The 14,905-nt window shown below is 42.3% G+C and overlaps 1 protein-coding gene across 8 annotated transcripts in view; it reads left to right on the forward strand.

The window, feature by feature from the left end:
* Nucleotides 1-14,905, forward strand: part of MARK2 (microtubule affinity regulating kinase 2) — a 251,027-nt gene that overhangs the window by 95,964 nt on the left and 140,158 nt on the right. The gene's annotated exons all lie outside the window — the stretch shown is intronic.

The following is a 14,905-nucleotide window of genomic DNA, read 5'->3' on the forward strand; positions in this document are numbered from 1 at the left end:
AGAGACAAACAAATGGCTATTTCTTGGGCAATGCACTTTTTTTTCTTCAACAAAAGAGGAGTTACTCTTAAAGCTTAAAGTGGTTGAAAACCCTCTCATCTACCCACTGAATTGATTAGTGTCAGATGATACACAGATGAAACCAATCCTCTCCCATAAATACTACCTGTTTATCTACAGCCTCCTAAAATGCACATTTTACACAGAACTTCTCAGCTCTGAAAAGCAGGGGGTGGGTACCTGAATTCACAAACTGCAGAGCTCAGTATAGAGAGCTCAAAGCACTGATTGGAGGGAAGGGGGACACACCCTTCCCTCCTCACAGTACATGGGGAAAATGCACAGCTCTGGCTGTCAATCACAGGCTGTGTGCTGAAGGGCTCCTTTCTGGTCACCAATAATCTCTTGGAGACTTGAAGAGGTGTCGGAAGGGACTTATGCAGATAAGCAGAATGAGGCAGCAGAGAGAAATCACGCTCAGTGCTTTGGATAAAGACACGTACAGCCTGTAGATGGATGTGCTTTGTTCATATGAGGTTTACAAAAACTTTAAAAGCTCCATAAACACATTATAAACACATTCATATATCTACATGCTTTTTAAATTTGTGTACAACACACAAAAAACCCCTGACTTTCCAGCACAATACATGTGAAGTCACATCTTTGGGTTGAAGGGTCAGGTGCCTTGTTTACTACAACTTTTCGGTCCCTTTACAATGAATGGAATGCTGCTGAAAATGCATGTAAAGCACATGTTGCATTATAATGTGCACAGACAGGTGTGAATCCACCCTTAGGGTTTTGATTTTCTGCTGATATATACACCCTGTATCGTGAGAAACAGAAAAACCTTTCTATCAGGGATTGCACCACTGAAGAATTGCAACTTATAAATATATAAACTAGAACAAAAGTAGCTGTTGGCATGCAACAAGAACACTTGACAAATGTAGTCCCAGTTGAACAAATCATCAGAAGTGATGCTTCGCTATTATTTTAAAAACGGGACATTTCTTTTGATCTGGAATGGAGTTAGAGATGTGCCTTGTCTTTTATATGAAACACACTGATTATATGCACACACGGAGACCACCTGTCCCTTATGGGTTTTCTCATGACACCGTGGACTTCTTGCAAAACACTACGATATAACATTAACATAGCACAGGAAGGCTTTTTTTTTTTCACATGGGTGGCTTGTAAAAACAGGTAGATGATCACCCCCCCCCCTCTCCCCCCCCCCCCCTCTAAAAAAAAAAAATATTATATTTGTTATTTGACAGGCTATACTGCTGCCTAAGATGACCCGACCCGTTTGATGCAATATTTCAATTTAAAATCCCCCTCTGGCTAAAGGAGGAACCAACAAGACCGTATAAATTTATATTGTTTTAAGAAGTCTTTACTGTGCAAAGGGGCTTTTTATTGCTTTAGTCCCTTTTCACCATTACCTGTATGATTATACGGTCTTGGAGGTCCCAAATGCTAGTAGCCCTGCTTTCCATAACACTGCACCAATTAGCCGACCAACCAATACAGTCATTTTTACAGAAATGACTGTATGCAATTCCGCCATTCACCTTGTTTATATGGATGGAGGAATCTGCTCACTCGGTGAACCAAAACAGAAAAAACGTGTATCATCAGTCTAAAGGGCCATACACACTAAGATTTTCTGAAGACTTTTTCCTTCAGATTTACCTTTTCTATGTAGTGCAAGGGCCTGCCAGATTGCATACAAATTGAAAGTGTTTAGGGCTGACCTCCATATTATATGGTTTTGGTAAATCTAAAGGAAAAAATCTTCAGAAAATCTTATAGTGTGTATGGCCCATAAGCATACCTTCCCTTTGTGTCCCACCATGCAGTGCGCTCTGCATGAACAACCTACCAACAATTGTGTCTACAGTACAACCATGGAATAGTATTTCATATTCCTCTGTTGATTTTCTTTTATTTTAAATTAGTTTTATTTATAATGAAGACAATTATGGCAGTAAGGGTATAATGAAGAAGCATAGTTAAATTGGAGAAAGTCCAGGTATTTAAAACTTGAATACGTTTCAAAAAAATGGCTAGTGAAGACTGTGACTGATATGATACAATTTAAACATTTTAATTATTTTAATAAAATACAGTACACAGTGGAAACTGCTTCCTTTTTCTATTTATCTGCTATTGAAGGCTTTAGCACTTAACGCTTGTTAAAAACCTACTGAAGCCTGCCAGCAGCCTCCTTAAAGTGGCAATCAACTCCCTCATTAGTATCTGTGTTCAGCATTTATAATCTGTTGCTGAATGGCACTTTAAAAGCTCCAACAGAGCTTGCTCAAAGCGCTGCAAATGATTTGTCAAAGCTTGCAGTTCATAATGCCCTTATACAAGATGAAGTCTGTGTAAACAGGCCTTATTGTGTGTATTGCATTACCTGCAGATTGCTGCCTCTGCTAGTAATCATCTCTGCAGTGTCCCCTGCCCTGACCTGCTATCTGCCGGCACTGTGAAGGTTAACAGCCGCTGCCTTCTCTGCCATTCACAAAACATTTATTACTATACTCCCACAATGCATCATTTTCGGTAAATGGGCAGAGGAGCTCCTCTCATTAAATTGCTACGTTGCCATTTACAGAACCTGATGCATTGTGGGGCAATATTATAGATACAAAAATATAAAACTACAAAACTTTTAAGTGCCAGTATTACCTGTGATTTCAAGGCTATGTTATGCCCTAACATTACCTCTCATGTCTGGTGTCTACACTTAATCTGTCAGAGTTGGCCAATTCAAGCTGACAATATGAGCTGTATATTTTTTCAATGAAAACCTTTCATCCAAACAGTACATCAAGTGGGTGGTGGGTGACCAAAGTTTAAAGTGTTTCTAAAGCCTTAAGGCTTTTCACCTTATGGCGCTTTTCCACTGCATGGAACCGAACGGTTCGGCTCGCTTTTGTGCTTTTCCACTGCTGGTACCGCATGGTACGGTGTAGGAACGGTTTGGTACGGCGACGCTTTTCCACTGCATGGAACCGAACGGTACGGCTCTCTAAAACAGTACCACCTCGATTGTGGTTCCAAGAGGTACCATACCGGTACCATATCCCACAATCCTTTGCATGCAGTCACTACTAGCCAATGATTGGTCAGAGAATCGTTGTTATCCCACCCACTTAACTTTAGTACTACTTTAGTGGAAAAGCGAACCGTTCCAACACCGTACCATGCGGCACCAGCAGTGGAAAAGCAAACCGGGCCGAGTAGAGCCGAGCCGGTACTTGCAGTGGAAAAGTGGCATTAATGTATTCTATGCAAGGTGAAAAACCTTTTGTGCTGCAGCTCCCCCCCCCTCTTTTTTTTTTTTTTTTAACCTTAGCCTGATCCGATCCAGCGATGTGCACGAGAGGTCGACCTCCTTTTTGCACAGATTGATAGTAGCGGGAGCCATTGGCTGTGACACGGGAGCGGGGCTGAGTCCCACTGTCTTCGAAGAGGAGGGGCCTGGAGCACTGACGGGGGGACCCCAAAAGAAGAGGATCAGGGCTGCTCTGTGTAAAACCATTGCACAGACCAGGTAACTATAACATGTTTGTTATTTTAAGTTTAAAAAAAACTTGATAATTTAATTTTTTTTTAAAGTGCAAAGATTGCACAGAAACGTGCCAAAATGCATGGCACTGCAGGCCTGTTATGTGCATTGTAGTGTGAATTACAGTGTAATTGTAGTGTGCACAGTCCAATTACAACACACACAATCACACAGCACACCAGCATTATATGGAGCATAACGTGTGCGGACTGGTGTGAACAAGCTCTAAAAGTCCAGATTTGCATTTACCTTTAGCTGCTTTTACCATAGATCTGGATTTTTTGATAGTTTTGAAATGCGGTAAAGTAAAGGTAACTGAATATGTATTTCATTGTTTGATCAGTTGGAATTACCCAGGTTTATAGCCGCTACAAAGTGGGTATTTTTTACCTTGTGTAATTATTTATTTTGGAGCGGTTGGCTTGTATGCTGTGTTTATTGCTAGTATTGCTTGATACTTGAATTAACCACTTGCTGCCCAAGCAAATTCTGACACTTCTCACATATATATATATATATATTTTTACTAGATTACTTAGAACCCCCAACCATTATATATTATCTGACTACAAAGGCCCCGGAGAAAAAAAATTGCAACCACCACCATTTTCTATGTCAAACTTCGAAAAAATTTAATTTTAATGAATTTTAGTGCACACAAACACAAAACAGAATACCCAATTGTTTGAAAAAAATAAGATGTTAAGCCAAGTAAATAGAAACCTAACATGTCATGCTTTAAAATTACACACACTTGTGGAATGGCAGAAAACTACAATATCGACAAATATAAATGAGCGATAATTTAAAAGCCTTTACAGATGACCAGTTTAGAGTTACACAGGAGATCTGGTGTTAGAATTATTGCTCTCACTCTGACATTTGCAGCAATACCTCACATATGTGGTGTGATCACCATTTACATATACATGTGAGACCTGCATATGCATTCACATCTGGGGGTTGTGGTTTCTTTTTATTTTTTTTGCTTTAAAAAGGAATGAATGAAAAACATCCCATGTGATAGCATGGGCAGTGACAAGTACTCTTTTCTGAGAGATCTGGAGTCTATTAGACCCCCAGATCTCTCGCCCTCAAAAGCATCAGAGACTGGTATGATCAGATGCTTTAAAAGCCGCACCGGCTTGTAAACATCAAACTGAAACCAGAAGTGACAAAATCCTTTTTGCTTCCGGTTTCATACACCATAGAGGTAATCGAGGAATGCAATATCTATCATCTCTATGGTTTCAGTCTCGGGCTCCCCGGTGGAACGGGAAAGCCAGGGAAGGGGGCAGGGGTGAACCACCTTCAGCCATATGTAAAATTGATCCTGCGGCTGTATAGCCACTCAGATCGCTTTTATATTCTAGAGCAATGGTTCTCAACCAGGGTTCCGTGGAACCCTAGGGTTCCTCCAGAGGTTGCTAGGGTGTTCCTTGAGCAATGAGCAATTTCTGCCTCTCAGATAAGTTCCCCTGACACCATTGATCTTTTTAGCTATCTGGAAGAAGGTAAATATTCCCAATCTACACAAGTGTAAGGAGCATTCATCCCACTGACCATCACGCTAATGTATCATGAGTTGTAAATCTAGTCATTATTAGCAGGGGTTCCCTGAGACCTAAAAATTATTTAAGGGTTCCTCTGTGTTGAATAGGTTGAGAAAGGTTGTTCTAGAGCATTGCCAACTCCTAAGGGCTCTTTCACACGAAGCGGACCGCATTGCGATCCGCTCCGGCACTTTTTTTTTTTTCACAGAGCGGATGACACGTGTGTCACCCGCTCCGTATGTCCACATATCATCCCATCCGTTTACGGATGATATACGAACATAATGTAAGTCTATGGGCATTGCGGATGTCAGCGGATGACCCCGCTGACATCCGATTTTGTATCCGTTCCGTTTTTTAAACGGAACAAAAATAGGGTTCTGTTCCGTTCCAAAAAACGGAACAGAACTGAAAGGACGAAAATCGGATGTCAGCGGATGGTCATCCGCTGACATCCGCAATGCCATTGACAGACATTATGTCCGTATATCATCCACAAAAAAATAGGATGATATACGGACATGTGGAACGCCCGTGTGAAAGAGCCCTAATATGAAAAAAAAAAAAAAAAAGATACCAGGGTCAAGGCTGCAGCTACTAATAGATCCTGCGCATGTATACAGGTACGCCCATTTGCAGGAAGTGATTAAAGCAGAACTTCACCTTTAAACATATAGTTCAACTTTTAAGAATTCCCCCTCCTCTAAAATTATCGGAGGTTCATTTTTTTTTTGGGGGGAGAAGCGGGTACCTAGTTTTAGCAGGTAGACATTCCCACATCCTCTTGAATCTTCTAGGAGGGTATTTTAAAGTAAATTGTCCCTCCTCCCCTCCTTGCCTGCAGCCTCTTGGAACACGTCACAGGTCCCAAGAGGCTGCAGGCCAAATCGCAAAGTGCAGCGGGGCTCGCACATGCGTAGCTGGTAGCTGGTTATGAAGGAGTCACAGCCGGCTTCCCACACTAGACATGCTGGAGCTGGGGACCTGAAGACTGGCAAACAAACAGCTTGGGTGAGGATGGCGCTGGATCCGTGGACAGGTAAGTGTCCTAATATTAAAGTCAGCAGCTACAGGATTTGTAGCTGCTGCCTTTTTTTCCCCCAATGTATTTACTTTCTGTAATTTGATCAAATGTGAATATACAAAGAAATCAGGAGACATTGAGTTCCACGTAAACGTTCTTTTATTTCAGGAAAAAAGTGAACACCACATCCAGCATGATATCACTTAACCCAGCTTTCAGGTTTTTCTTTTTCCTCTGCTTTTCTTTGATTGCAGGAACTATTTTATTTTGTGAGCAATAGGAGATGTTGTGACATCAGTAAGGATCATTAAAGCTTTCTATTTCAAGTGGTGTATTATCAATCTGTGTAATTACCATTTGTGTTTAAAGGAAACTTATGTAGGCTGCCAATATGGAATTCCAATTTTGCAATTGTTGCCTGGTTAGGTTGAAGCTTTGACCTCAATTCTTTAGAATATTTTATAACCGGTTCCCAACCGCCCGCCGCCTATTTACTGCGGCAGTGCGGCTCTCCTGCGCGAACCGACGTAGACCTACGGCGGTTGCACGCCTGCAGCTAGGGGACTCCGATGGACGGGTCCGGTGGCTCAGATTGCTGCCTGACATGACGATCGTTCCCTGCTGAACACAGCTGACCGTTCTTCTCTCTGGAATGATCAGAGCCCCAGTGATCCTGCTATATAGGATCAACAGGTCTCTGTGATCATTTCACAAGCCCCATCCCCATACAGTTAGAATCAGTCCCCTAGGCTCACATTTAACCCCTTGATCACCCACAGTGTTTGACACTGATAGGGAAGGGGTGTTACAGTAACAGTGCAGATTTTTAGCACTGATTACTGTAGTAATGTCACTGGTCCCCCCAAAAGTGTCAAAAATGTCAGGGGTCCGATCTGTCTGCCGCAATGCTGCAGTCCCGCAAAAAATTGAGCACCGCCATTACTAGTTAGAAAAAAAAAAAAAACAATAAAAATGACATAACTCTTTCCTGTAGTTAGTAGACGCTATAACTTTTGTGCAAACCAATCAAAATACGCTTATTGCGATTTTTTTTTTTTTTTTTTTACCGAAAATATGTAGCAGAAAACAATTTGGCCTAATGTTAAATTTTTGATTTTTACATTTTATTATTATTTTTTTTTTTTTTTTTTTTTGAGAATGTTATATAGCCGAAAGTGAAAAAATGTGTTTTTTTTTTTTTTTTTCAGAATTGTCGCTCTTTTTTGGTTTATAGCACAAAAAATAAAAATTGCAGAGATGATCAAATACCACCAAAAGAAAGCTCTATTTGTGGGGAAAAAAGATCAATTGTATTTGGGTACAGCGTCGCACAACTGTGCAATTGTTTGTTAAAGTAACGCAGTGCCAAATCGCAAAATATGGCCTGGTCATTAAGGGGGAAAAATCTTCCGATCCAGAAGTGGTTAATCTGTAATCAGACGTATTAAAAGTATAGACATTCAGAAAACTAGCATCTGCAGAAGGTCAGTTATGGTGTCCTTTATGATATTCTCTGCACAGACTTGCATACGCACATACTTTAAAGCGGCTGTAAACCCTCACATATACCCAGTGAAGTGACTGGCCTCCGGTGATACACGGAGATGAAACAAATCCTCCTACATAAGTTGTATCTGTTAATCTCAAGTCTTCTCCACATCTGTTCAAATTTCTGAAATTATAAAGCTTGTCTGAGAGTTCCAAAAAACGTGGGCAGAGAGCTGATTGGAGGGAAGAGATGACCCCCCCCCATATACAGCTACAGCACACAGGAACAGAGCTGAGGCTGTCAACCATCTGGAGCTGCCTCCTTGTCACCTTCTTTCTCTTGGTGTCAGGAAAATCTGTCCAAAGTGATTCATGCTGATAGCAGAGGAACGAAGCAGCAGACAGAAATTACACTGAGAGCTTTTAATTGAGACCAGTACATACTATAGAGAGATATGCTTTGCTCATATTTCATATATGAGGTTTACAACCACTTTAAGGATTGCTTGCCAGCTGCCTTGCTAATAAAGAAAAGGAGACCCAGCCATGTGAATGTACAGATGTTACATTCACTGATTAAGCATGTTGCGTTTCTATAGAGATAATATGATCTGACTTCTAATTATGTGTTTAAAAATAGATCTTTTGTAAAGGAATGGATCTTTAGGTATGGCTCTCTGTAGCCCTTGTAGGATGGAGACCTTAGTGGAAATACTAAAGGCACGTCATTTTAAAAACCAAAATCTCCACCTACAAAATGCAGAGCAGTGCTGCCTGCTTTAAAAAGAATCCTTGATTCCCACACTGCTCTCACATACGCCCACACAAAATGTGACACAGGCTGAGAAATGCGTTGGTTTCCATGGTTATCCATAAAAAAGATGGATCTGGTACCATGGAAAGGAAAAAAAAAAAACCCAATTTGGCCTACAACAGCTGATAGCTTTCACAGAACTGCCAGCCTTACTTTGGGATGTTCAAATATGTGAGGAGGAGGAAATGAAACTGGAGCATCTGTGCATTCTGATTTTACATGAAACATTCAGAATGTATCAGAAGTGTCTGAGAATCTGCTGCTTTGATACGATTACACACATTGCATCTTTACCTTTTCCATATATGTGATTGAGCTATACATGCATTGTCTATCTACACTCCTATTGTAGGACACAGGGGAGGTGATTTATTTAAAATTCGAGAGTGCAAAATTTGGTGCAGATGTGCATGGTAGCCAATCCGCTTCGAACTTCAGCTTCTTCAATTAACCACTTGCTGACCGCCACACGACTATTTACATCGGCGGTCAGCCCCTCAGTCAGAGCGATGTAGGGTTACATCGCTAGCCTGACATCGCTAGCCTGTGAGGGTCTAGGGAGCGAGCGCGTGGTCACGGAGCTCCCCCCCCCGCGTGCGTGACCGGCGGCGATCGTCGGTGCAGAGGGAGAAAGGCAGGCGGCTGATGTATACAAGCCGCCTGTCATTCTCCCCTGTGTAAGAATGGTGATCATACGGTTCTACTATGTAGGACCATTGATCACTGTTCCTACACCTCAAGCCACAGCCAATCACAGTTAGAATCACGCCCCTTGGGACACACACAACCCCTCCCTCTCAAAAAAAGTTAACCCCTTCACTGCCAGTGTAATTTTACAGTAACAGTGCATATGTATAGCACTGATTACTGTAGAAATGTCACTGGTAACCCCAAAAGTGTCAAAAATGTCAGTCAAGGGTCCGATCTGTCCGCCGCAATGTCACAGTACCGCAAAAAAAATCGCAGATCGCCGCCATTACGCGTTAAAAAAAAACAACAAAAATGACAAAAATCTTTCCCTTTGTTAGTAAACGCAATAACTTTTGCGCAAACCAATCAAAATACGCTTTTTTGCGATTTTATTTTTTTTTACCAAACATGGTAAAAAAAAAAAAAAATTGGCCCAAAATGTTAAATTTTGATTTTTACTTTTTTTGGGGGGGAATTTCATATAAAAAAAAATGTGAAAAATATAGATTTTTTGCAAAATTGACACTGTTTTTTTGTTTATAGCGCAAAAAGTAAAATCGCACAGGTGATCAAATACCACCAAAAGAAAGCTCTGTTTGTGGGAAAAAAAGGACGTCAAATTCATTTAGGTACAGCGCCACACGACCGTGCAATTGTCCGTTAAATTCACGCAGTGCCGAATTGCAAAATAGGCCCTGGTCAGGAAGGGGGTAAAATCTTCCGGGGCTTACGTGGTTAAAGAGAAACGCTGCTAAACGCTCTAACAAGCTTTTAGCAGTGTTTAGCCACTTTTGGCATTTTTTTTAGATGTTTTTACATTTATAGGGAGTGTTTTTACTTTAAAAACGCCCAAAAACAAGCATAAACGCCCATAAACTCTAGCTACAAATGCAGCTAAAAGCTTGTTTACAGCTTTTTATTGGCAGCAGCACTGGCGTTTTTTTGAACATTGTGTGGATGAGCCCTAAAAGTCAGCAGCTGCAAAAATTGTTCAAACTAATTCTCCTCCGCTCGAGTGGTATGTAAAAAAGTTGAGTGGTCTTTGTTAGCACCACCTTAGGTCTTGCCGCCCCCTTAGGACAAAGGGTATCCAAATACACTGGACAACAACAATAGAAGGGCACCCCGACCTCGTGCATTACCACTAAAAAGGTTTGTTAAAATCCAAACATATATTGTGCTCACAAACATATGGTAGTTGCACGCATGTAAAGTCAATGGAACCAATCACCTCCAAGACAGCCAGGACACTCCTGCGGTGCTGGATGACGTGCTGGTATCCGCATATGTCTGGCTGCTGACTCTTAGACCCCGTTCAGACAGGGGTGACGCGACTTGCTGGGGCGACCTGTGAAGTCGCAGTGCACAGCGTGCACCGCGACCTCGGCGCGACGTGCACGGACTTCATATCATTGAAGTCAATGCAAGTCGCCTCCAGGTCGCCCCAAAGTAGTACAGGACCCTTTTTCTAAGTCGGAGCGACTTGTGTCGCTCCTATTAGAACGGGTCCTGTGCTAATCAATGGCAGGCGACCCACCGCGACTTGTCAGGCGACCAAGTCGCCTGACAAGTCGCGCTAGTGTGAATGGGGACTTAACCTCTTGCCGACCGCCCACCACGGTATTACTGTGGCAGGGTGGCTCGGCTGCGCAAAATCACATAGATCTACATGATTTTGTGCACGAGGTCTCGGCGGCGTGCGCGCGCCGCTGGTGCCTCGCTTCCGCAGTGTTTAGACACAGCAGGAGGCGGGCTGCGGGAGGAGCGGTGGTGATTGCTGCCAGCCTCCCGCAATCGTCAGAGAAACGGACAGAAGACCCGCCTGCTTATGTAAACATAACATGTATGTCAGACAGGCAGGGAGAGATCGGGAGTTTCAGCTAAGCTGAAAACCCCATCTCTCCGTGCCTGTCAAAGTACCTTCCCCCCACACAGTAATCACATTTAGGCATACATTAACCCCTTTGATCACCCCCAGTGTCAACCCCTTCCCTGCCAGTGTCATTTATACAGTAACAGTACATATTATTTAGCACTGATTACTAAATTAATGTCACTGGTCCCCAAAAAGTGTAAAAAATGTCAGGGGCCATGTCTGTCCGCCGCAATGTCGCAGTCCCACTAAACGCTGATCGCCGCCATTACGAATAAAAATTCAAAAAATCTGTCCCGTAGTTTGTAAATGCCTTTTAACTTTTGTGCAAACCAATTAAAATACGCTTTTTGGGATTTTTTCTTTTTACAAAAAAAATATGTAGCAGAATACAAATTGGCCTAAACTCATAAAAAAATTAGATTTTTTACATTTTTTTTTATTGGGAATGTTTTATAGCAGTAAAAAATATGGTGTTTTTGTTTTCAGAATTGTTGCTCTTTTGATAGCGCAAAATCTACAAACCGCAGAGGTGGTCAAATACCACCAAAAGAAATCTCCATTTGTGGGGGAAAAAAGGATATCAATTGTATTTGGGTACAGCGTCACACAAATTTTTCGTTAAAGTAATGCAGTGCTGAATCGCAAAAATTAAGGGGGTAAATCCTCCTGGAGCTTAAGTGGTTAATAAACACACACCTGTCCCAGGATCCAGCAATGTGCTCACCCGAACCGTCGCTATTCTCCCTCTCTTAAACCCGGGCATTTCAACTGTGGGCACTGGCTGTGACCGCTTGTGGCTTCACAGCTGAGTATGCATGCGAGTGATGCTGTGCCTGCTGAATGGTCCCGCAGTCTTCTGGGAAGGGGAGGGGGAGAGGAGAGCTTCCACTCAGATTGCTTTGGGGGGTGGAAAGTGGTAGTTGGTACTTATCAAAACTAGGTACCCCCCCCCCAAAAAAAAAATTCCTTTCAAAATGGGGGAGGAGTACTTAAGGTGAAACTTCCCCTTTTGGGTGGAGCTCCACTCTAAGCTTTTGGAAGCTGATTGGTTTCTATGCAGAGCTGTACCAGATTTTGCGCTCTCCAGTTTTAGTAAATCAACCCCACTGGTAGACAATATCACAGAGACGCGTTTCACAATCCATGTGCGTAATTTTTCCAGTGTCGGCATCACTTTTGCGGTAAAGTACAAAATGTACAGATGTAGATGGAAAATCTTGTTGGATCCTCTAATTTTCACCATTTATATGAACTGCAGTATTGACTTTCCACTGACCTGCTTGAACAGCCACAAAGACCCTAAAGCCATCAGACAAAAACCATTCTCAGCAGGTTCTTTTGTAATGAGCTCTTATGTTTATGGAGCCATGTAATTCAGCTGTAATTCTTAGTACCACAGCCCTCTCGCTAATGGAGGGAACGGAACAGTCAAAAGTTGAGTTCATTGACTTCATTCAGTACATTTTTACAAATAATAATGAGATATTGGATGTGGTTTGAACCTAAATTGGTCTTGAAGGCTTGACTTCTCCTATTGTCTGAACAGCATTGATGTTTTACTTTATGCCGGCACTGAGCTATTTTAGAAAACTGGAGTTTTGCATAAGCCCTCTCGGTTTCTACTTTATTTTTTCTCCCTATTTCATCTATTAAAGTGTTCCTAAACCCAGGAGCCTGCATTCACTGTATCTGGTCTCCCACAGTACACGGAACATGGAAATGCAATTATTTTAGAACATATAAGCTGCTAAATACCTTTTCTCATCAGCGGTATATAGCAGTCTTGTGACTTCTATCAATGTCCGGCTGAGCACTGGTTAAAGCTTGTAGGAGGAGTTTTCATTCTCCTGATTGTTCTGTAAGGCTGCAAGACCCCTGACCCTCTCTCTGTTTGGGCACACTGCTGATTTGGCCCTGTGCCGATCTTATGCATCCTCTTAAGGCATAGAGTAAAGTCCATAAAGACGTGGATGAACGAGTTTGGCCTGCACAGTCCTAACCTCAAACTGATAGAACACCTTTGGGATGAATTAGAGCCGAGACTGCTAGCCAGGCCTTCTCATCTAACATAGGCGCCTGACCTCACAAATGCTCTTCGTGAAGAATGGTCAAACATTCCCATTGAGACACTCCTAAACCTTGTGGACAGCCTTCTCAGAAGAGTTGAAACTGTTCTAGCTGAAAAGGATGGGCCAACTCAACACTGAACCCTATGGACTTAGACTTGGATGTCATTCAAATTAATTTGCGTGTAAAGGCAGGTGTCACAATACTTTTGACAATCTAGTGTATGTATACAGCTCTCGCCTGCCTTTGCAGCTAAAGGAATGGTTGGGAGCGGTGAAACGAAGGCATGGTTTTAACACCCCCAACCACTAGTGTGCACTAGGCCTTAATTCCCTAAAGCCCCGTACACACGCAACGATTATCGGCCAACCGATCGTCCGTCTTTCGTCCAGAGTTGTGTTTTGTTGGTTGGAATGTGCCTAGGCTGCACACAAATTTTCTCACCCAACAAAATTCTACTTCAGAAGTGATGTCATGTGTTGGATTGCTTTCTTTGTGTTCTTTCTTCTCTGAGCATGCCCAGTCTTGCTCATCAGATTTTTCCCTGTCGAAATCTGTACTGACTGCACGAAAATCGGCTGTTATGTTGACGGCCAACAAAAATTTTATAGTCTGCACACCAGATTTTTTTCGGCCGAAAAGTCGGAGTTGGTTGTTGGAAGCATCATGCTAACAAGCCGAAAATCGGCAGATCGGTCGTCGGATGAAAATTCCCTGCCAATTTTCGACGTGTGTGTACGGGGCTTAAGTGTTACACTACCGCCCCACGACTGTGTGGTTGTGGGGCGGTTACAGTACGGTCCTTTTCACTTTTAGCGGTTCCCATTTGGCAGACGATCGTGCCTGCCCAACTTGACCGTATAATTCCCATCTTGGCCGCAACGTGTTTAGCTCCAGCCCACTGCCTTTGAAGCTAAAGGGGGGTGGCTGAGGGGCTCAACTGCATGGTTTTACCGTCCACCAATCGCTAATGTAAAGGAGCCTTTAAAGAGAACCTCAATTCTGTAATCTACTCACAAAAGGCAAGCCAAGGGCAAACAGCTTATCCCCAGCATGTTGCAGAATTGTTTGATCTGCCAGCCTGTAGACCTATGAGGACAGATGTGCTAATACAGTCTGATCATTGAAAGGCTTTTTTCTGTTGCGGTTTGGCAGAACATTCTTTTTGCTATGGATTAAAGTGGGGGGGAGCACAGAGAGACCGGATGACCCATCTTGTTTAGGCCCAGCTTTATCCTTGTGAATAATCTTGAACAGAATTTTTTTTTCAATATACCAATATAAGTGGGTACTAATATTTATAGGTAAAGTTGATCCAGGTAATATCCGATTGCCTCTCTGGGGATCAGGAAGGAATTTTTTCCCCTGCTGTAGCAAATTGGATCATGCTTTGCTGTGGGTTTTTCGCCTTCCTTTGGATCAACTGCGGGTATAGAATTATGCGTATGGGATTGTATGGTTTGGGTTTTCATTACTGTGTTTTTTTTTTTTTTTCTTTAATTGGTTGAGCCAGATGGACTTGTGTCTTTTTTTCAACCTGACTTACAATGTAATTGTCGGTTTGACAAAACTTTTAATACAACTTCCTTGCAGTGCAGTTATATACATTGACTCCTAAATGACCATTCATGCCTTTATGGTCTTGGGTATCGTGCAGGATGATGTCTTACAATTCACCAGTCCCCTATACAATAAAAATCTGATCTCATTTATTAGTAAAGACCAGTATTTTCTGCAGTGCTTTACAAAGCAGATAGAGCCATTCATGTAAATTATTTCCTGGAAAGGACAACTTCATTTCTAG

Source organism: Pelophylax lessonae, assembly GCF_965119305.1.
Source record: "Pelophylax lessonae genome assembly, chromosome: 10".
Lineage (NCBI taxonomy): Eukaryota > Metazoa > Chordata > Amphibia > Anura > Ranidae > Pelophylax > Pelophylax lessonae.